The sequence below is a fragment of the Schistocerca serialis genome, chromosome 2, assembly GCF_023864345.2.
Source record: "Schistocerca serialis cubense isolate TAMUIC-IGC-003099 chromosome 2, iqSchSeri2.2, whole genome shotgun sequence".
Lineage (NCBI taxonomy): Eukaryota > Metazoa > Arthropoda > Insecta > Orthoptera > Acrididae > Schistocerca > Schistocerca serialis.
In genome coordinates this window covers 1,047,105,850-1,047,127,473 of record NC_064639.1, presented here as the reverse complement: position 1 = coordinate 1,047,127,473, position 21,624 = coordinate 1,047,105,850, and the positions used below count along the sequence as shown (strand labels likewise).

Below are 21,624 nucleotides of genomic sequence, written 5' to 3'. Positions count from 1 at the left end.
CCAGTGTTTAAAAAAAATAAGTTTCCTTTGAGAGCGGCTTATGATCAAAGATATTTGTGAATGACATAATTTGAAATGATATTTGCCTGTGAACTGCCAGACATTCACGTGCACGACCATACCCCCCCCCCACACACACACACATAAAACACTGTCAGTATGGGGCAGAAAAGTGCTGACATCAGCATCAGCACTTTCTCATCTGTGGTGTAATAGTACAGCTCACAAAATTGCACTTGTCATATTTTGCTAACATCAGGATCATCACTTCTTTATCTTCAAGGCCATTCTAGGATCCCTACTATGCTTATGCAATTGCACATATCAAATTTCGCTGACAACAGCATCAGCACTTCCTTATCTCCAAGGTAATTCCAGCAATCACACCAGCCACATGTCTTGCACCCTACCTTATGCCCCCCACACCTACACACCTGTCACTACACTCAGAAGCCAACTGCATGGAGTGCAGTAGACAAAATGTGATTTGGTAATGTTAGAGAATAATTTAATATGTAATGAAGACGTAATGGCCAAATATGATAAAATATGTTAATTACCTAAAACACCAAAACCTTTGTCAACTATGTTTGCAATACAAAATTCGGCATAAGGACTGGCACATGAGTCACATACAAAGATTATGTTCAAAGATATATATCATTTGGCATGGAACATTGGAATGAGAAGATATTCCTCTATAAATAACAAAAGACTGACAGTTGCTTATAAAATACAAATTAACGATGTATGAAAATATACTTGTTGAAAATGAGTTTTACCTTAAATACTACTTTGCAAACCCAGAAAACACGGAATAAAATCAAGTCTTCTATCACATTTCAGCTGCTTACTATCACCAGCAGATGGGTGCACTGTAGAAAACGAGCCTAATTCGATCTGTCTTCTACAATTGCTTCTCTGTCACCAAGAGATGCTAGTACAGTAGAAAATGTGCATCATCCATCAGTTGTATCATTAGTTCCATATGTCACAAAAAGATGGCTACACCATTGAAAATGAGCATTGCACTGTTAAGTAACGATAATTGATCGTTCTGAGTACAATACTTGGTTTAAGAGATACCAGAGCTATAAATTAATTATTTTCAGCATCTATAATACTTTCCTACTATTCCCCACATCAATGACGCTTGTCAGATGTCACAGTGACCTAAAATATTACTCAAAAAGAAGTCTGCAATGTAAATAAAGTGCAAGTGTCCTGATGTTAATTTCACAAATACACATAATCATCAAATTAGTGCCCAAAATACTAATGAATGTATTAAAATGCTAGTTTTCCCTGTCTAATAATGCTTGACATTTTAGAAGGTAGGCTTAAGGAATCTAGATCATAAAACTAACGTTACTGGGCTTATAACTGCAAAAAAGGTGTGTAAGCTAAATTACTACGCTAAACAGGTAAACACACATCCAAATTGTCAATCTGAGTGTAACTAATTAGGCCTGCTCTTGATATAAGCCATAATACAGCTTTAGAGTAAATATTTCCACCTTGAAATTGTTCTCAAGCACCATTTTGTGAGGGACAGACATGAGACGCTATGTTATTCACTAGAAAAAATACAACTGATTATAACGATAGCCAGTTATTGCTATTATTACAAATGAGCCAGACCTACTGGAGGGCTATGTGCAATAATAACATTTGACGATATTTGCAGTCAGAATTATGGGGCCCACAGTCTCTAAACGCTTTGTAGACTGTATTTCCTATATTATTTTACGCATCATAACGAGACAATATTCTAAAACGTCTGCAAAATATATGGCCAATGCGAATAGTGCGATGTTTACATCTATTATCTAGAACCTAGTTGAGTATATGTACAAGAAACTACGCTGTAAGGCGCAAATCAATTACTTTACCACATCTATGATGTCACAATATACTAAAAGGCACCAGAAAATGTAATGTTTACATTGCAGCAGTATTTACATACATAAAGTGTGTTTTTAATCTGTGCAACTGTATTTCAGGATGCTAAAGCTCGCTAAAATAAAAGCTGTAATCAGGTACACTAACAAATAATTAAAGTACCATCAATACACACACACACACACACACACACATACACAGTACACAGTTGTCTTATTAGGGAAGGAAGTAAAGAGGTCTTCGGTTTTGGGAGGTGATAACATGCTTTATTATGATATACGACTTAATTTGCAGAACAACAGGAAGTGTTTATAAACAAACACTCAAGGGAAAGACTACCAGATGGTAGCAGTGAGGTGTGAGACATTTCCAAAGGCGATTCCAGGGGCGATATCTCGTAAATAAATTAAATTACTTACCCCTTATTGTGAGACATATTACATTTTTGCAAGCACAATGAAGCTCCAAACATTAAATATTACCACATCTACAAGCTGAGGAAGTTTCTCCTCGGCAACTCCTTCTACTCTGTAGAAGAGTTTCTGTTAATGTAATGTGTAAAACGTGGTGGGTAGGAATTACTAACTCGCATCTGTATATCTTTTCTTCTTTTTGTAAAAAAATTATAAATATTCAGAAAGTAACCATATGTACAAATTAATTTGAGATGTGAATGTATAATGACTCATTCCACATTATTATGATTTGTCAAGTAAAATGATCCATGGGAAATGTTTCCAACTAACTAACTAACTAACTCTAAATTGCCTGTATAACTCATTAGATTGCATCCTTATCACTGTATGAAAGAGCTCTACAGAAATTCTAGATAAGGTAAAGTTGAATTATATTTAGGATTCCACACAACCTGCAAGCACCATGAGGCACCAGATATGCCTAACACATAACACAAGACATTCTCTGTAAGCACTCCATTGTATGACCCCCATTCATTGCTATAAATGCTAAACATACGCCACTGCACACATTAAAGCGATGTTGGTCTGCGTAACATACAATATTTGATGTAGATGAGGAAGTAGTTGTTTTCTAAAATTTAGTGGGTCACAACCAGAAATAAGGTCAGAGATTCTACCAACCATTTACACTACTATAGTTGAAATATATATTTAATGTCAAGTTCTCAATAACATCATTAATGTTTGGACTCTCAATAGGCAAAGTTGAAACAAAACAGCTGTAAATATTATGATGAATGGTACTTCAACATTGCAGTGTGACGACATGACATTACTGGTTTGCAGCAATAATGATATCAACTCCATAATACTCAGATAACAGAAAAAAAATAATGTGATTACAGCAGCCAGTCTGTGTGTGATGTTCTGCAGTTTGAATACTGGAGTAATAAGCCCCTAAGCATGAATAATGTTTTGAGTATATGGAAAAAAGAAAACTAGAAATGTATGACCTTGAAATCATGAAACGAAAACTGGAGAATACGGCACAGACAACAGTTAAGTTAATGCACTGTCTGTAAAGACTGCAAAACAAGACCCCCATCTTTCATGTTCTCACATAGTAAAGAGATATCTATAGCATAAAATGGTACATGTATCTCCTAATGTCTTTTTCTGTGTGAGGTGTCACCTTCAAGCAAACGTTACACATGACAGACGAAAATTTATAGAGCTGCCAAAGAAACCTGTTTACACTAGATGGTACCTTAGCATGCATTCATTATAATGTATGGTGCAATACTACTATTTCATAATAACAAGATAATGTGTGGATCAATTGATAACACAACTCCACCATAAGTATTACATTACGCTTGATTTTGCAGAACAGATTGAGCAGTATGATTATCCAAAGACTGGAGAATTTTTCGGAAGATTTCAGAACATATACTGTTTTTAACAGTAAGAAACAGTTGCATACGTTCGAATTCACTTATCTCCAGCATAACGCAACATATTGAGCACAAAATGTGACAGTGCAACCTCCCTACACATGAGTAGTTTCAACTAATTTTCCAGGTTACTCAAGTATCCCCTGATTTGTAAAATAGTCTTCTATTCAAAATAATACACATGTGTCCTTTGGACAGTTACCTTGAAAAGCAGTGGTTAATTAGGTGGCCTTGAAAAGTAGTTGAAACAAAGTGGCCGAAAGCATACCGACCCCTTTTCTTACCTATAAGAAAGTCATCGTCTCTGTGACAGTAAATCTAAGAATGCAGAGATCAGATATACATCAAGATATTAATGTATATGTGTCAAAGCACCTCTGCCTCGATACTTGAGAACACTGTATGGGTGTCATGGTATAAACGTATGTTACAGTTAGATGCCTGCATTTACATTTTGAGCCTTACAATCTATAATGTGTTTACTACTATGTTGATCACCTGATTATTAATTTGAAATTCTGTAGGAGGTTCGTCCTACTTGTGAGTGACATTGGATGCCTTGCTTCTCTGCCTGATTTACACCTATGTTGCTGAGCAACTTGTTATGATGTGGAATCTCGATGTGTTGAGGCGCAAAATGATATAGGCATAAACGAAGCATTTGTTAATACTGGGAGAAACTGGAAATCGATTCGTTGTTGGATACTGTCATAGAATGAAGACTATGCTATGGTAACATCTGGTGTAAAATGTTTGCTTTGATAGTTCTATAAAGGTTTGTATCTCAGATGTAATGTTATTTTAGAGGTGACTTCTCACATATAGAGACACCTAACGTTATATTTTGGTAGAAACATGTACCTTTCTTATGCTGCGGTATCGTTTTACTGTGCAAGAATATAAAAGAAGGACGGTGTTCTTGTTTTGTACTGTTTACAGACAATGCATTGACTCAGATGTAGTCTAAGCCGTATACTCTTGTTTTCGTTTCTTGGCTTCAAGGTCCTACATCTCAGGTTTCCTTGTTCTTTGCATACTTATAACATTAACCATGGTTAGGGGCTTATCATTCCAGTATTCTGACTGCAGAACGCCACACTTGGATCAACTGCCGTAATCACATTATTTCGTCTCTGTTTTCTGTGTATTAAGACGTCGATGTCATCGGCTTTGCGAACTGTCAATATCACGCTGCCACATTCCAATGTTGAAGCACCATACCTCCTAATATTTACTGCCAACTGTTTAAGCTTTGGACATTGGGGGTCCGAACATGAACATTGTGGTTGAGAACTTGATATTAATCGAATGTTTAAGCGGTAGCATCATAAACGGTTGGTAGGATCTCTAATGTTATTCCTGATTGTGACCCACTAAACATTAGAACTTAACTTCCTCATCTACATCTACATACCGTACATTATAGACACTAACATCGTTTTAATATATGTTGTGGCATTTGTTTAGCATTCATAGTGACGAAGGGTGGTCATACAAGTGAGTGCTTACAGAGAATGTCTTGTGTTAAGTGTCGAGTGTATTCGATGCCTCGTTGTGCTTGCGAGCTGTGCGAAATATTACATGTAGTATAACTTTATTTTTGCTCCAAGTTTCGTTGTCGTTTTGCATATTTTACACTAAGCATCCATTTTAATGAGTTATACAGGCCACTTAGATGTGGCAGTATTTAATCTTTGGAGCTTCACTGTCCTTACAAAGTTGGAGACATCTCACAATAAAGGGTAGATAATTTACAGTGAGCTCAATACTAAACTGGCGTCACAGTTTCCATGTCCATGGGGACAAGGTGTCAAATTGTTCTGCTACATAGAAAAAGTACAATTACCATTTATGTAACTACATCAGGGTGTGTGTGTTTAGTTTATCGTTCATTGTTAGCTATTGCCTTGTACCTTCCAACCCTTCCCTGCAAGGTCAGTTCCACAGTTATTCTGCTGTGTTTACATGTGTGCTTTCTGTACTGCTGTTAAGTCTGCTGACAAGTTTTGCTTCTCAAAAATCTTAACTCTGTGCAAAAGATCTTTTGCTTTCACTGTTCACATTTTATGTCCTGAATGATGAGACTATACAGCAACACTAAATGACCAAAACGTTGACACACAAAATTTTTATTATAGTTACCTCATCAGATACGTGGCGAACTTTCACACAATAACATATTTGATGCAAAGTGCTTTATTCTCTACACTTAATGAGAGAAATTATGTGCACATCATTAGTCAACAAAACTGCTAAACCAACGCTTTGTTGCTAATTTCAGCTGCTAGCAGGGAAAAAAATTCATTGTCAATATGAATCATTTTACAGGTTGTTATGTAAACAATTTACAAGCAAGAATTTTGGGAAAAGAAGGAGGTGGTCAAATTATTAACTTGTAAACATTAAATTTTAATTTTTATTTATTTCTTAGCTTTATTCAATGCCCGAAGCACGATTCAAACCTGCGACTATAGCGGTCGCGCGGATCCAGACTGAAGCGCCACTCGGCCACACCGGCCAGCTGGGTAAACTGTAAGCAGTATGAATAATACAGCCTTAATGTAACAATCAAACAGTTTGTTATACTGAAACACAAACAGTTTAGTGTTGTGTAGCTATTGTACACTTTGAAAATAACAATGTGTTTGTAATCTGTAAAGCACTCTCTTAAGCTAGTGTATTATGTCCCCATTCACTTCTGAAAAAACATTTAGATCACAGACTAAGCCAATGACTTTATATGTGAGAACTAAACACTGTTGTGGATTAAACTAGGAGCCACAACAATATTCTTTCAGTGATCTAACATAAATATTTCTTATAGGTCCTCTGTGCAATACTTTGTAAACAGAAATTGACATTTTTGTATACACAGTTTTTTCTTTCTAGCATATATGAAGAAAATTAGTATCACTATTTTCGAAATCAATTGTGTCCACGTTATTCAGTCTTCTGTGATGAGTCACATACATGGAACCACTGTTGAGTAAGTCAAGTACACCAACACTGATGCTCAAGAATCTTGATGCCATCTATATTATACTGTCTTTCACATGAACCAGAACCACCTCAAATTTACTGTTGACACATCTTACATGGAGTACTGGTTGCTGTTGCCCCTTCTGCAGTGCTGATAATCTTTCATTGCTTACTGCACTTCCATTGAAAACCAGGTGCTTCAAGTTCTATGACATGTATGCAGAATAAGCTTTACCTTCTCGGTTACAAAAACCAATTGACAAGAGAAATTTATAGAATGTATCAATGGTATAGAGTGCAAGTTGTATTTAAATTTTACATGGAGAAAGAAGAAAGCAATGAATGATGACAGTGACTATGATGATGATGATGATGGAATCTCTGAGAGTGCAGGAACACTTACAAGCTACTCCAGTGAGGCTTCCAGGTTTTATAGCACATCATTATGCAGAATCAGCAAGTTCTAAAAATTAGATTAGTAAACATTGGTCAGCAAGTCCTGTCTTGTTGATGTAAATCTCGTATTTCAGATTTTCCACATTCCGAAGGAACACCATCTCTGAGGCATGCAAGTTCTGAGATACCTGCATAATGAAGGAAATGATCTTGGATTTGCTTGTTGAATCTCTGCAACAGGAAACAAATATTCAAGGGATTCTGCATCTGCATGCTGTGGCTGACCATAATTTGTAGCAATTTTTTTTTATCTACTCTTTAAGTCACTTATAATAACACAATCCTGGTCGTGTCTCAGTTGACAAAACACCCATCAGTGCTCGCTAGCCACCTCTGCAAAGATAGACATCCTAGCTGTTGCTCCCTCAGACACTGCTCTCTGTTATGTGGATGAAATATTGGCTCTACAATTCGGCCTATATTTTCAACTCTCCTGTGAAATCGAATACAGTCTCTTGCTACCTATTTCCTAGTTCCAGTGTGTGCTGTTTGATTTACAAAATCTCATACACTAATTACGCGAATTTATTTTAAATCTGTAAAATATACTTTTTGCAGACATCTTTCAACTGTGGGACGGTTTCATAAATTACTTCCCATTCTGCAATGAAGTCTCTTACTTTATTTTTGGCAGCCATTATCAACTTCAAACAATAACCAATGCTTCATGAAGCTCCTCTTCAATAGATATTATTTCATTATTCTGTGAGTATTTGCCTACTGCTATAGAAACTAGCAGGAACTCTAATTATTTCACTGATTCATATGTGTTATTCTTGTGAGCGAAACTGATAGGTGCTGGAGATTCAGTAGAGAATGTCTTCAAATCATGAACATGAAGCATAATTTTGTAATCCCCCATATTAATATAATGTCATCATCTGTAGTGTGATTCAGCATCACTTTTTTCTGAAGCATGACAATATGGTATGATATGATATGATATATATTTGAGGCCTCTGAAGCAGAAGTAGTTTTGCTTACAAGCATTAGCAGTCATTAGAATTGCAACATAATTTTCAAGATCTTGTACTGAGTAACTGCATTTAGAAGGTTTAATTTTTAACAATAGATTGCATAATCCCCTCTTTCCCTAGTATTTTACATAGCAAATTATTAAATCATCCCCATCAAGATCTACTTGTGAATCATTAATCGCCCACACTCTTGCTATCAGATCATATTTGATGCTGTAAACAGTATCAAGCATTCTGTGTACTGGTGTACTGGTGTTGCCAGTTTACCCCATACCTCGGGCATAATCTTCTTAGATGATTCTTTTTCATCTCCATCACCATGTTCCTGACTGTGATCATCATATCATCTCATCATCATCATCATATTATCTCATCACAACATCTCATCATCTCCATCACATCATACCATTTCATCATACCATGTCATACACTCCTGGAAATTGAAATAAGAACACCGTGAATTCATTGTCCCAGGAAGGGGAAACTTTATTGACACATTCCTGGGGTCAGATACATCACATGATCACACTGACAGAACCACAGGCACATAGACACAGGCAACAGAGCATGCACAATGTCGGCACTAGTACAGTGTATATCCACCTTTCGCAGCAATGCAGGCTGCTATTCTCCCATGAAGACGATTGTAGAGATGCTGGATGTAGTCCTGTGGAACGGCTTGCCATGCCATTTCCACCTGGCGCATCAGTTGGACCAGCGTTCGTGCTGGACGTGCAGACCGCGTGAGACGACGCTTCATCCAGTCCCAAACATGCTCAATGGGGGACAGATCCGGAGATCTTGCTGGCCAGGGTAGTTGACTTACACCTTCTAGAGCACGTTGGGTGGCACGGGATACATGCGGACGTGCATTGTCCTGTTGGAACAGCAAGTTCCCTTGCCGGTCTAGGAATGGTAGAACGATGGGTTCGATGACGGTTTGGATGTACCGTGCACTATTCAGTGTCCCTTCGACGATCACCAGTGGTGTACGGCCAGTGTAGGAGATCGCTCCCCACACCATGATGCCGGGTGTTGGCCCTGTGTGCCTCGGTCGTATGCACTCCTGATTGTGGCGCTCACCTGCACGGCGCCAAACACGCATACGACCATCATTGGCACCAAGGCAGAAGCGACTCTCATCGCTGAAGACGACACGTCTCCATTCGTCCCTCCATTCACGCCTGTCGCGACACCACTGGAGGCGGGCTGCACGATGTTGGGGCGTGAGCGGAAGACGGCCTAACGGTGTGCGGGACCGTAGCCCAGCTTCATGGAGACGGTTGCGAATGGTCCTCGCCGATACCCCAGGAGCAACAGTGTCCCTAATTTGCTGGGAAGTGGCGGTGCGGTCCCCTACGGCACTGCGTAGGATCCTACGGTCTTGGCGTGCATCCGTGCGTCGCTGCGGTCTGGTCCCAGGTCGACGGGCACGTGCACCTTCCGCCGACCACTGGCGACAACATCGATGTACTGTGGAGACCTCACGCCCCACGTGTTGAGCAATTCGGTGGTACGTCCACCCGGCCTCCCGCATGCCCACTATACGCCCTCGCTCAAAGTCCGTCAACTGCACATACGGTTCACGTCCACGCTGTCGCGGCATGCTACCAGTGTTAAAGACTGCGATGGAGCTCCGTATGCCACGGCAAACTGGCTGACACTGACGGCGGCGGTGCACAAATGCTGCGCAGCTAGCGCCATTCGACAGCCCTCTCGCAGTGTCCGGAGCAAGTATGGTGGGTCTGACACACCAGTGTCAATGTGTTCTTTTTTCCATTTCCAGGAGTGTATATTCATATCATATCCATCGTATCATACTTACTTACTTACTCTTACTCTCCAGGCCCCCAAACTGCAGTCGGTTTTTGGCTTCGTCAAGTAGCCTCTTGTATAGTATTTTGTCTTCGGTATCTTCTCTCCTTCCTCGCAGTACCTGGAGATCCTTCGCAACCTGGTTCGTCTATCTCATTTTCGGCCTGTATAGAGGTCTTCGTCATTCTGGTTTATTCTTTGAAATTTCTCTCAGTAAAGATCCCTGGTCTCTTCTATAGACGTGGGTGGCCCATCTTAATCTTCTTGTCTTGGCTACCGCAACTACATCTGGTTATTGCATAGCTCCCTGAGTTCCCTGTTCTTTCTTCTTAGCTATTCTCCTCCCTCATAGATTGGTCGAAATATCTTTTGCAGGATTTCGTTTTCAAAAACGTCTATCTTTCTCTCTGTGTATTTATCTCTTCTCCATATTTCTGCCCCATATAGCAATACTGGTCTGATTATGGTTTTATATGTACTTACTGTGGTTCGTCTTGAAAAATTTTTAGATTACAGTAGTTTGATTGGATGCAGCTTTGATACTCACCTTTTTATAGTTTTGTTGTTTACTATTACCCCCAGATACTGAAACTCATCTCCTTCTTCAGACATGTGGTTATGGGTCTGCAGAGTTTCCCATCTTTTTGTTCTGTAATTTCTTTCGACTATCATAAATGTTGTTTTCTCATCATTTACTTCTAATCCAGATTCCTTTGCTTTGTGAAAGAGTCTTTTTACCAGTATTTTAAGGTCATCCAGATTTTCAGTGATTAGTTCTGAGTCATCTGCAAAGGCAAGTATGTTCATTTTTTTCTAGTTTAATTTCCCATTCTGCTTCACTTGCTGTGTCCAGCGCTTCCTGTATTACAGTTTTGAACAATAGAGGTGATATTCCATCTCCCTGCCTGACTCCTGTCTTTATGACAAATGCCTTGGAATATTCTCCATCCGTTTTCACTACCCCTTTCGAGCCTTTAAGTGACACTTTCACAAGATTTATAAATCTTCTTTAGTATTCCGAATCTCTGCATTTTCTCTCACAACTTGTCTCTGGATATACTGACATAGGCTTTCTTAAAATCAACGAATAGTATTCCTGTTGTTTTGTTATACTCCCAATATTTGGATATGGCTTCTTTCAGTATGGATATCTTGTCAGTAGTTGAAAGATTATTCATAAATCCCACTTGTTTCTCATTTATTATCTTTTTTTTAAATATGGTTCTAATTCTTTCCGGTGGATCTTAGAGAGCACTTTCTAGGCGGTGCTAATGAATGAGATGCCTCTGTTGTTCCCGCATTGTTGTTTGTCGTCCTTTTTATGAATTGGTATAATTATCGCTTCTGTGCTCTCCTCTGGCATTCTTTCTTCATTCCACATATCCGTAACAAGTTGTGTATTTCTTTTGCAAATTTTATTCCTCCCTTCTTAAGTAATTCATCTGTTAAGCCATCTCTCCCTGGAGCTGATGTTGTTTTTTAGTATTTTCATTGAGTCTATTGTCACCTTCACAGTCGGCGGTTCCAAGAAAGGAATTTACACTCTGAAAATCATGTTGTTGCTCCATTTCTGCACTTCTATCTTCAACGTTTATAAGCTCCTCAAAATATTCACTCCAAATTTCCATACCTTTGGATCTTTCCAGAAATGTGTTGCCACTTCTAGCTTTAATGCCATACATTCATGGTATCTATCTTTTTCTGAAAAATCTGAATGATCTGTAAAAACCTCTTTCATGCCCTGCACTTTAATCCTCCTCTGCTCTTTTGATTAAACTATCCACATTTTCTCTCTTTGTCCTTCTGCGAAAATTTTTAGTTGCACTATTAACATTTTGCAAATGCTTCTTTAATTTCGTTGGTATCTTCTTGTAGGTGTCTTCACTTCGCATCTCTTCTTTTTTCACTTTTTACTCATGTTCTTCTGAAAACCAGCGATTTTTCTTCCTTCTTTTTCTTTTTCCACATACTTCTAGTGCTGCTTCTTCCACATTTTATCAATTCCCAGTGGACTTCAATTTCAAGATTGTCTTCCATTGTTAGAACAGCAATTTTGTCTTGTAGCTTAATGACAGACTCCTGTGTTATCCTTCAGTCTGCCTATGTCAATGTTATGGTCTGTTATGCTCTTCCCCCCCCCCCCCCCCCTTGGCTTTTCTATGGCTATTCTTTGGCGAACCTTGCTACGACTAGATAATGGTGTGTGGCTGCTTTGGCTCCCCTTACGATTTTCACATTCATTATACTGCTTTTATATCTTTGATCTACTGGGAGATGGTCTATTTGGTTTTTTGGTCTTCCATCTGGTGATATCCAAGTTACTTTGTGAATGTCCTTCCATGGAAGGTGTGTGCTCATAACCCTTAGGTTGGCTGCACTTGCACAGCTTCGTAGGCTTTCAGTTCCAGCTATTTCGTTCCAGATGATCTCCATTCCAACATTACCATTGGCATTTCCCATAATGCATTTCACATCATATCCTGGTGTTTTATTAATTATCTCTTCGAGAATTTCATAGAAACTGTTTTCTTTTCGTCCTCTGCTTCCTCAGGTATAGCATATATTGTAACTATTGTTATATTTGTGAATCTACCTATCAGTCTCATGACAGCTATTTTATTATCAATCGGTTGGAAATCAATTACTGGCACTGCCAAACTTTTGCTGACTGTAAAACCTACTCCCTTCTGCCACCTTCCAATTTCCGATCCTCTGTAATATAGAGTGTGCCTGTCTGTTTCCAGTTTTCCTGTTCCTGGATATCTATTTTCTTGCAGTACTACAAGATCCACTTCATATCTGTCGAGCTCTTCTGACAGAAATTGAGAACTCGAGGTGTTGTGGAAGTCCTAATGTTCCACATTTCAAATCATAAGTCCTTGTTCGTAAGCCATTTTCTATATTCCTTATTTCTATTTTCCTCTGAGGCATTTTCTTAATGTTTAGTAACAAGTCATATTTTTATGGGACAGGTTTTCAGCCCAGTACCTAACTCCCAACCTGGAGGACCAGTCCAGTTATTTTTTCATGGTGGGTATTTTATTTCCTCACTACCCTCCAACTCTAATGGTGGCAAAGTCAGCAAGGTTTTCCCAATTCCAATGACGGGGCTACTGATCTGATGGAGGAAACTGGTAAATCCCCATATGAGATCCATCATATCGTATCATATCATATTATCATCATAGCACACCATATCATCATCATATCATCAGTACTACCACTGTCACCATCACCATCACCATCATCATCATCTTCTCTTCTTCTGTCATACACACTTTTTCTTTAAAACCATCTCCTTTGCCTTGATCTGTCTTCTTGTTCTGCAGGAATAACTACACCAATATCTCTAAGAATTGATAATGGGTGTAAATGCTCTTTCCAGTACGGACACAGCTTCAGCTTGTCTTTTTTGCAATAACACCAGTTTTCAGCAAATATTTCATCAAGATTTCAACAGCTGACTTTTGAGGCTAACATTTTGTCCAGTGGAACTGAGAGACATGTTGACAACTACAATGCTCTGTGAACATCTTAACAGATTATAAGCAATTGTCCCAATTTATACCACTGCTTAGGTGTGTAGCAATTGATACCAAATCAAATATTGTCATCAAAATTAACATGATAAAGCTCATTATTAAAATCATCACTTTGCTAATAACCAAAATCCTCTGTGCATTTCTAACCCCATGCTCGTTTACATATTTTGAGGAATGGATTAAAAGTCATATCTTTGTTAATGTCGGTGAATTCTTGCTTGAAAAGAATAATTATGTTATCATTGTCTCTAATTAATTGTTTCAGAGTTTTGCTATATGTCTCACGTAGATAAAATCTGTCTGCACCATTATAGTGATTCACAGAAAGGTATACCATCATATGAATTTTCTTATCAGAAATAATATTATATAAAAATCGAAAGCACCAACCCTATACAGGATTGCATTACAATCTCCTTACCTGAAAATGTGAAGCATTCAATATTATTATGGTTTTTAAGGACTTGTGTAAGAAATTTATATTTATATTGCTGAAGTAGTTTCGACTATATGTACACTCTCTAAATACAAGATCATCTTCATGAAGGAGAAGGTTAATAATCATTTGCTTTTCGACATTTTGAAGGGCCAGATATAATGCATCTAATTGAACCTGAAAATATGTCGCCAAGTTTGTGGTTATCTGATTTCGTCAGTAATAGGACTAGTGGGAAGTTGAAGTGCATGCTTTTTGAATTGCATTTCATATATACTAAGGATTATTCTGCCTTGCAGCAACTAATATATGAGAATTATTTGTCTTTGATTACATCACTCATGATGTATAATTCGAGCTGCAGATAAGAAGAAGAAGAAGAAGAGGAAGACTAAGAAGAATCAAGATGAATCCGTCCTTAACTGGTTGCTCATACTGTGGGCCAAAAATAGATTTGAAAAAACAGCAAACAGACTAGATGTGGGAGTAAATCCATTATAAGCACATACAAGGAACGTGACATCGCTTATGCAGTGTACCCAGATACTTTGTCAAATGGACATTGAGTAGACTGGATTCTGTCTTAAAGAGCATTGTGCAGAGTTATGACAAAAGACGCCGAGCTTAGTGAAAAAATAGCTGCTTTAGCAGTAACTGGTGCATTGAAAGCTAAAATGGATATAAGTACGAAAAATGGAAAAGAAGAAGAATGCAGAGAATGTAATGAACAGAATAATTAAAGCAGTCCAAAGTAGTCTGAAGTGTACTAAGCTGGACAGTAATCTCATAACAGCTGTGAAAAAAAGCTCATAAACCTGCTTCAGAAGTTGCTCCAACAGGAAAATGGTTCAAATGGCTCTGAGCACTATGGGACTTAACTTCAGAGGTCACCAGTCCCCTCGAACGTAGAACTACTTAAACCTAACTAACCTAAGGACATCACACACATCCATGCCCGAGGCAGGATTCGAACCCGCGACCGTAGCGGTCGCGCGGTTCCAGACTGTAGCACCTAGAACTGCTCGGCCACTCTGGCCGGCACAGGAAAATTGCTCTGCAGAGAGCTTATAATACCCATCACCAAAACAGATGGAGTATTATCTCTCATTCCAATATCCGCTGCGTTATCAGCGCTTGGAGGATTACCTGGTGTAGCAGCGGCCATTGCTAAGGCACTTAATGATGCAAAGACTGCTCACGAACAGTTAGCTGAGGTTTAAACATGGAGGGAAGAGCACTTCCTGAAAGGAATGGCGTCTATTTAGGACTATACGGAAAAACAGACTTGGTCTCTATTTGATGAAAAAAAAGTTCTCCTTAAGCAGTCTCCCAACAAGAGCGCTCACCAATATTGATTTCGAATATTGTGGAAAAAAAGTGGTAAAACCCTTCTTCGGGTGTTGTTCAGGAGAGATATTTTGCCCAGAACGCTTAAAAGATATGAGAATACAATTGTTAACTTCTAGATGGAAAGTGAAATTTCTTCACAACGGTTATTTTACAGGAAGAAGAGTAATATTGTATTTTACTTTGCTAGTTTCGCAGTTTACCACCTCCTCTGGAAATGGCGAGGCATTTCAAAAACTATACGATCAAGTATAGTTACAATATATTTCAATCATCTGAAGGTCAGATATGTGGTCATCTTTGCTTAAAGTTTCTGAGCTCTAGATAAATTAACAAGTATTTTAGGACGCATTGACAGAATAGTATTTTTCAATCTGTGGGTCGCGACCTCCTAACGGGTTCGCAAAGCCTTGTTCAGGGGGTCGCGGTCGCAAGAGAACCCAGTTGCAGCATGGCTGGTAACGTATGTTTCATGACGATCATCTGCGTCACACGGAAGTGGCAAGGTTTTGGGAAAGCACCTTGCAAATTCCCTCACGTTCATATCTGGTACGAATTTAATTTAAACATGTTGAAGAGCTGAAACACGCAAACACTTGCAGCAGTCAGAAGCAACACGATCTCTATCGATCTCTTCCCACTTCTGCGGAATGGAACTAGGGCGGCGAGAGTCGCTAAGTCTTGTACGGATAGTATTTACCTCTGAGGATTGCAGGAAGAGGAAAAGGACCACATCAGCTTCCGGGCTGGAACGGCGGTACAGTGACAGCGTCTTGTGTGTTACTGACAACTTAGTTTACGTGCCTATCATCTGCTGTAATAAAAATATCACACGGAACGAGAACAATTTATGAAAGCGCATTTAAAAGACGCTCAGGTTCAAATGTGATACAAAATGGCTGCAACAAAACGCACAAAGCTCACATGCAAGATTTGGCACCACGGTTACTAAAATGCATTTCAGAAACAAACTTCGAACCAAACAACTGATCGCTAGAGCTGGCAGCAGTGAGACAAGGCAGGAAGTGCAGCAATTTCTGCCCAGCGGATCTAGGATGACTGAGCTCAACTCAGACTTTAATTCTCACATTGCATGTTGACGTTGTCTCTATTTTCCTGGTTCTGTGGCTTCATCGGGATTCCCACAAAATCGTCGTTGCTGGTCACCTGGTTAATTTCTAATTTCTTTCGTGTAGTTAATTGTGGCGATTGGCGTGAAGTGAATCATTGTTTTTTCGATAGAGCTTTATAAAAGAGCTGAAAAATATCTTACAAAAAACTAGTACCATCATCTGTAAAAATATATACTACATATTGTCGCAATTAATTAAAAAGAAATATTGTCTTCTTTTGTAATTGAATGAAAGTACATGAAATAACCATCCTGCTACATGTCTCAAAACTAGGGGTTCTTTAACACAAAAACATAGGCCAATGGAAATGGTAATTATTTTTCATTAAAATTACATAATTCCTTGTTTAACATTAATTCTGAATTGAGCATAATCTAGACTGTTTTATACTAAATACACCGTGTTAACGATAAATAAAAGCAAAACTGGATATCTGTTTTCAGGAACCGATCGATAAGTAAATGAAGAAAATCCAATAAGTAACTTTGAGAAAGTCGAAAAAAAATCTTGTTGCAACTTGACTATGCAGTGGGACCCCATTAAACGACGATAATTCACTCCCGAGTCTTACCTGCATTGCGAAACACTCGTTATGCGAAACATATTTTCCTGTTGGAGGATAATGCACTCCATTTCGAAAAATACTAAAACAATTTATAAAATGTACACCCTTTTTTACAAGAAGCCGTTTAAAGACATTTGCTTTCACCTTCTCTTCAGAATGAGTCATAAACACGGAAGATGGCTAGCTGAATGAAACATCTGCCTACGTATTGGTTAATGGCCAGCTTTATTGAATTCGTGCTGGTTAACGACGACATATCTAAAATGGAATTCATGTAGAGGTATTTCAAGGCCATGAAGTAACCTGAGTCTTGCTTGCAACACCGTAACAGAGAATTTGGCAACGTCGTCGAGGAGACCCGAGCGGAGGTATCGGTTACAATAATTGCAACGCGAGGAGTGTCGCTAACAGTACAACTGAATACTGCGTTGTCGGCGGCTTTGTCCATGTCGTAGCGTCTAATGTACTTTGTTCGTCGTAATAATAATAGTAATAACACTGATGTAAAACATTACGCCCTTTTTTCCTCCCCGTTTTCTATTATTTCATTGTCATTTCTTTCCTGCGGAGCATAAGCCATACCGTCAAGAGTAAAGTCAATAACAATACTGGTACGATCCAGCGATTATACGCAAATGTACAGCGCTTTATCGACACAACTGCAATTTGATGCCTGATGACTAATATCTCTTATTTTTATTATTAAAAGCATACTTGACACTTATTAAGATTTTATTGTTTTGAACAGTTTTTATTCATAGGGCGACACCAGCGATATCTGCCATTGGTGCCACTTATCCAGATGAAAGTAAGCGAGGGCTGCAGATCTGATTACAATAAAAATATAACAGCTCCAATGAGAAGGCTGTGCCTGTTTATTTATTTATAATCTGGCAAATCGTGGTTCTATTTTTGAGACACAAATCACCAAATCATGCTCCAGTTAAAGTCTATTTCAGTTCTTAGTTTTTATATTCACCATTGAAGAGAACGCTTATTCACAAATCTACGAGTGTTTCTTTCGTCATCGTGCTCAGATCAGTCAGTTGTATTGACATGTCTAAAAAAGGATTGAGTATCCATGTAAGACCGTTGTCAGCGTCAGAGCTCAGCTCTGGAAAGTAACTTAACAGTTTCTCTTCCAAATTATTCAAGCTCTGTATCATGCAAGGATTGTGAGAATTTAGTACCACTGACTGGACCATCGCAATTTATTCGACAATCATCTGAATACATGGGAAAGACACAAACATCATTTTTGGTAAAAACGTTGACCACAAACTAAATTTTGCGAGGAATCCGTTGATTTTATCTCTAGCTGTTATAATGTTATCTTCTTTCCCTTGGCAGCTCTTGTTTAAAATATATAGGTGGTTAAAAAGATCCGCGAGAAATGCTAATTTTTATAGCCAAACAGGGTCATGAAAGTAATTCGCCTATTCAGATTTAGAATCTTGTAAGAATACTAACAATTCGCCTTTTAGTTCCAGAACTCAAGTCAATACCTTTCATTTGGAAAGCCACCGGACCTGTGTGTGATAAAGGAGATGTTGATGGAGCGAACTCATCTCTTCACAAATGATCCTAAACAGTCGAATATGCAACGCTTTACCTTTAATAGAGTTTACAGCATTGACCACCACTTTAAGCACATCATTTTAATCAGAAATTAAAATCTTGTCTGCCAGAGCTAGTCGATGAAGAAAGCAGTGTGTTCACGAAAAATTTGGGACTATTGATTTTAATTTCGCGACAAGCCCACTCTTACTGCCAGTCATAGCTTTAGCCCATCACTACAAATGGCGATACATTTTGTCCAATCAGTCTCGTAATTGGGGGTGCTATCTAAAAACATGTCATACAAAGACTGGCCAGTAGTGTTCGCAGGGAGTGCTTTGCAAAAATAAAATGTCTTCCATGATACTTTCATCTGCTTCAAAGCGCACAAATACTATAAATTGAGCACAATCAGTAGATTCATCAAATTGCAAAGCAAAATGTGGGCTCTTCTTTAATTTTTCGACCAACTGTTCTCGAATGTCACCGGCCATATCGTTTATTCTGCATTCACTGGCATTATCAGCAAGTGGTATGCTTTTTAGATTGTTTGCCCCTTGCTTACCTAACATAATTTCAACCATATCCAGGGCTGCTGGCAAAATAAGATTCTCTGCATCTGTATGCGGCTTCCCTGCTTTAGCGACTCGGATGCTAGCTAGTAACGCTTTCTCGTTGGCACTGGATACTTAAAATCAGATAAAAAATAATTGTTAAATCAGGAAAACGAATAAAAAATCAGAGAAATTAATACTATTTTAAATCAACAGATAACATTACAATTTTATTACCTGAATCATAGTAGTTTGCTGCTGGTCAAGTGTTTTCGGTTTCCTTTCAACTAAATCCAACGGTTTATCAGCTTCCTTGGAATGTTTAGTTGAGAGGTGACGCAGAAGCTTTGATAATTCATACTCTCACGTGACAATACTTCGCCGCAAATTACACATTGAGGAGTATTGTTCATGACAGTAAAACCATACTTCAGATAATTGTCGTCATAAAATCAATTTTTTTTTTCGATTTTGGTTCGCTTCTGCCACTGCCACTTGTACCAGACGTGGCGGGCTGCACAGATCTTTTAAGAAACTTGCCCATTTTATGCTCGCTGAGAGCGAAGCGCGAAGACAATAATCATGCCCGTACTTGCTGGCGTACTCGGACAACTGAATGTAGTGACGGAAAACGCGTGCCTTTCTCCCCGCTGACCCCTTCACACTCCCACGCCTCTTCCGCCAAAGAATAGAATTATATCTCTCTCCGCCGAGCACTGCGAACTCTTTTCACACTGCACTTGATTTCTCGATCAGTATAGTATCAATAGAAAGAAAATTAAATACGTTGCCTTTTAAATCACTGACATACTTTTATTATGGTTCTGGGAGTCGCCAGAATATTTTTACTTGGAAAGGCTACGCGTATTTTAAAAGGTTCAGAAATACTGTCATAGAACATAGTGTAACATTTAGCCTGTCTGTTAAAAACTCGATTATAGCCTGCATCTTTAACCCCGTACTAAATTTATCTCATCAGAATACCGAGCAACAACAATTTCTACTTTTATAATCATATAGGTGTTCCGGAATTTCTGGACAGATTTACCTTTTAAGGTAAAGGAACTTATGAACTCAATGACATCATTTCCGCCCTGTTGAGGAAGACAGAATCAGACAATATAACGGAGAAGATTTTGTAGAAGAAAGGAAAAAACTATGTTTGAAAGTGAGCATCAGTTACAATAAAACTCTCAAGCAGTGCGAGATGTGGAGTAATCTTCATGTTTGTTTTAAGCTTGAAACATCCCCTTAGAAAAATTAAGAATGACAGTGCTGGTAAACTTCTACGTTATTTGTTTTTCAAATAGCTGAGCAAAACTGGACGTACTCAGACATTTCTCTCTTTACTTATTCTGATAATCACTAAATTGACACACAGTATGTTTAGCGCAACGCAATCTAGTTTTCAATAATCCCTACAAATGAATGGCTCTGACTAACAATAACCTATACCTTTCATGAATCACTTACCTCACAAAAATCATCGTTACTCGAATACAGCGAGCGCCAATACTGCCAGCTAAATAAAACATTCTAACTGCTAAAGGCACTAACGACTGATAGGCATAGTTAGCAAATGAAAGATTTTGGTGGAGAACAAACAATGTATTTACCTTAATAGTGTTCAAAAGTTCAAGACATCCAGTCTTACAAATTTCTTTTGTTTGACGGACACACGTCCAGATCGTCCACTCCCAAAACTCTGCCCTCTCTCACCCTACATCCACCACTGCTGGCGGCTCACCTCCAACTGCACAACGCTACGCACTGTTCATATCCAACTGCCCAACACTACAATAGCGAATATTCCAACAATGCCAACCAGCCACAGATTGCACACAGCATAGTCATTGATTTTCATACAGAGCGCTACCTGGTGTTACCAACATAAAAACCTAAACAGCCTACTTACAAGCTGGATGACACCATCAGCTCAGTTTCACGTTTTGAGACAGATGTAGTTGAAAAATAATCCTCAACGACAGCAGAACATCCGTAAATATTCAGAATGTTGAAACCCTGTACACTGACTGCATCATTTCTGGGCGCTTATTCCACTGTGCCGCTACCCTACACATATCACTTCTGGCCTGCAGTACCACTTGGATACAGGACTGTGGAATCACCAAATTCTCCCATTTACATGCCAGTTGTGGTGCGACATGTTTCAGAGTTAAGTATCGCAATCATAGATCAAGACGAAAATCTTGTACATTTCGACGGTGAAGAAATAATTGTTCTATTACATTCAAGGAGGAGGAGGAGGAGGAGATTAGTGTTTAACGTCCCGTCGACAACGAGGTCATTACAGACGGAGCGCAAGCTCGGACTAGGGAAGGATGGGGAAGGAAATCGGCCGTGCCCTTTCAAAGGAACTATCCCGGCATTTGCCTGAAGCGAAATCACGGAAAACCGAAATCAGGAGGGCCGGAGACAGGATTGAACCGTCGTCCTCCCGAATGCGAGTCCAGTGTGCTAACCACTG

At 38.8% G+C, this 21,624-nt stretch overlaps 1 long non-coding RNA gene across 1 annotated transcript in view; it reads right to left on the bottom strand.

The window, feature by feature from the left end:
- Window positions 1-6,177: 6,177 nt before the first annotated feature.
- The window catches only part of LOC126456694 (uncharacterized), a 33,826-nt gene continuing 18,379 nt past the window's right edge, over window positions 6,178-21,624 (bottom strand). The window contains exon 2 of the long non-coding RNA XR_007585376.1: window positions 6,178-6,305. This is a non-coding gene — a long non-coding RNA (uncharacterized LOC126456694). The remainder of the gene's footprint in view (window positions 6,306-21,624) is intronic.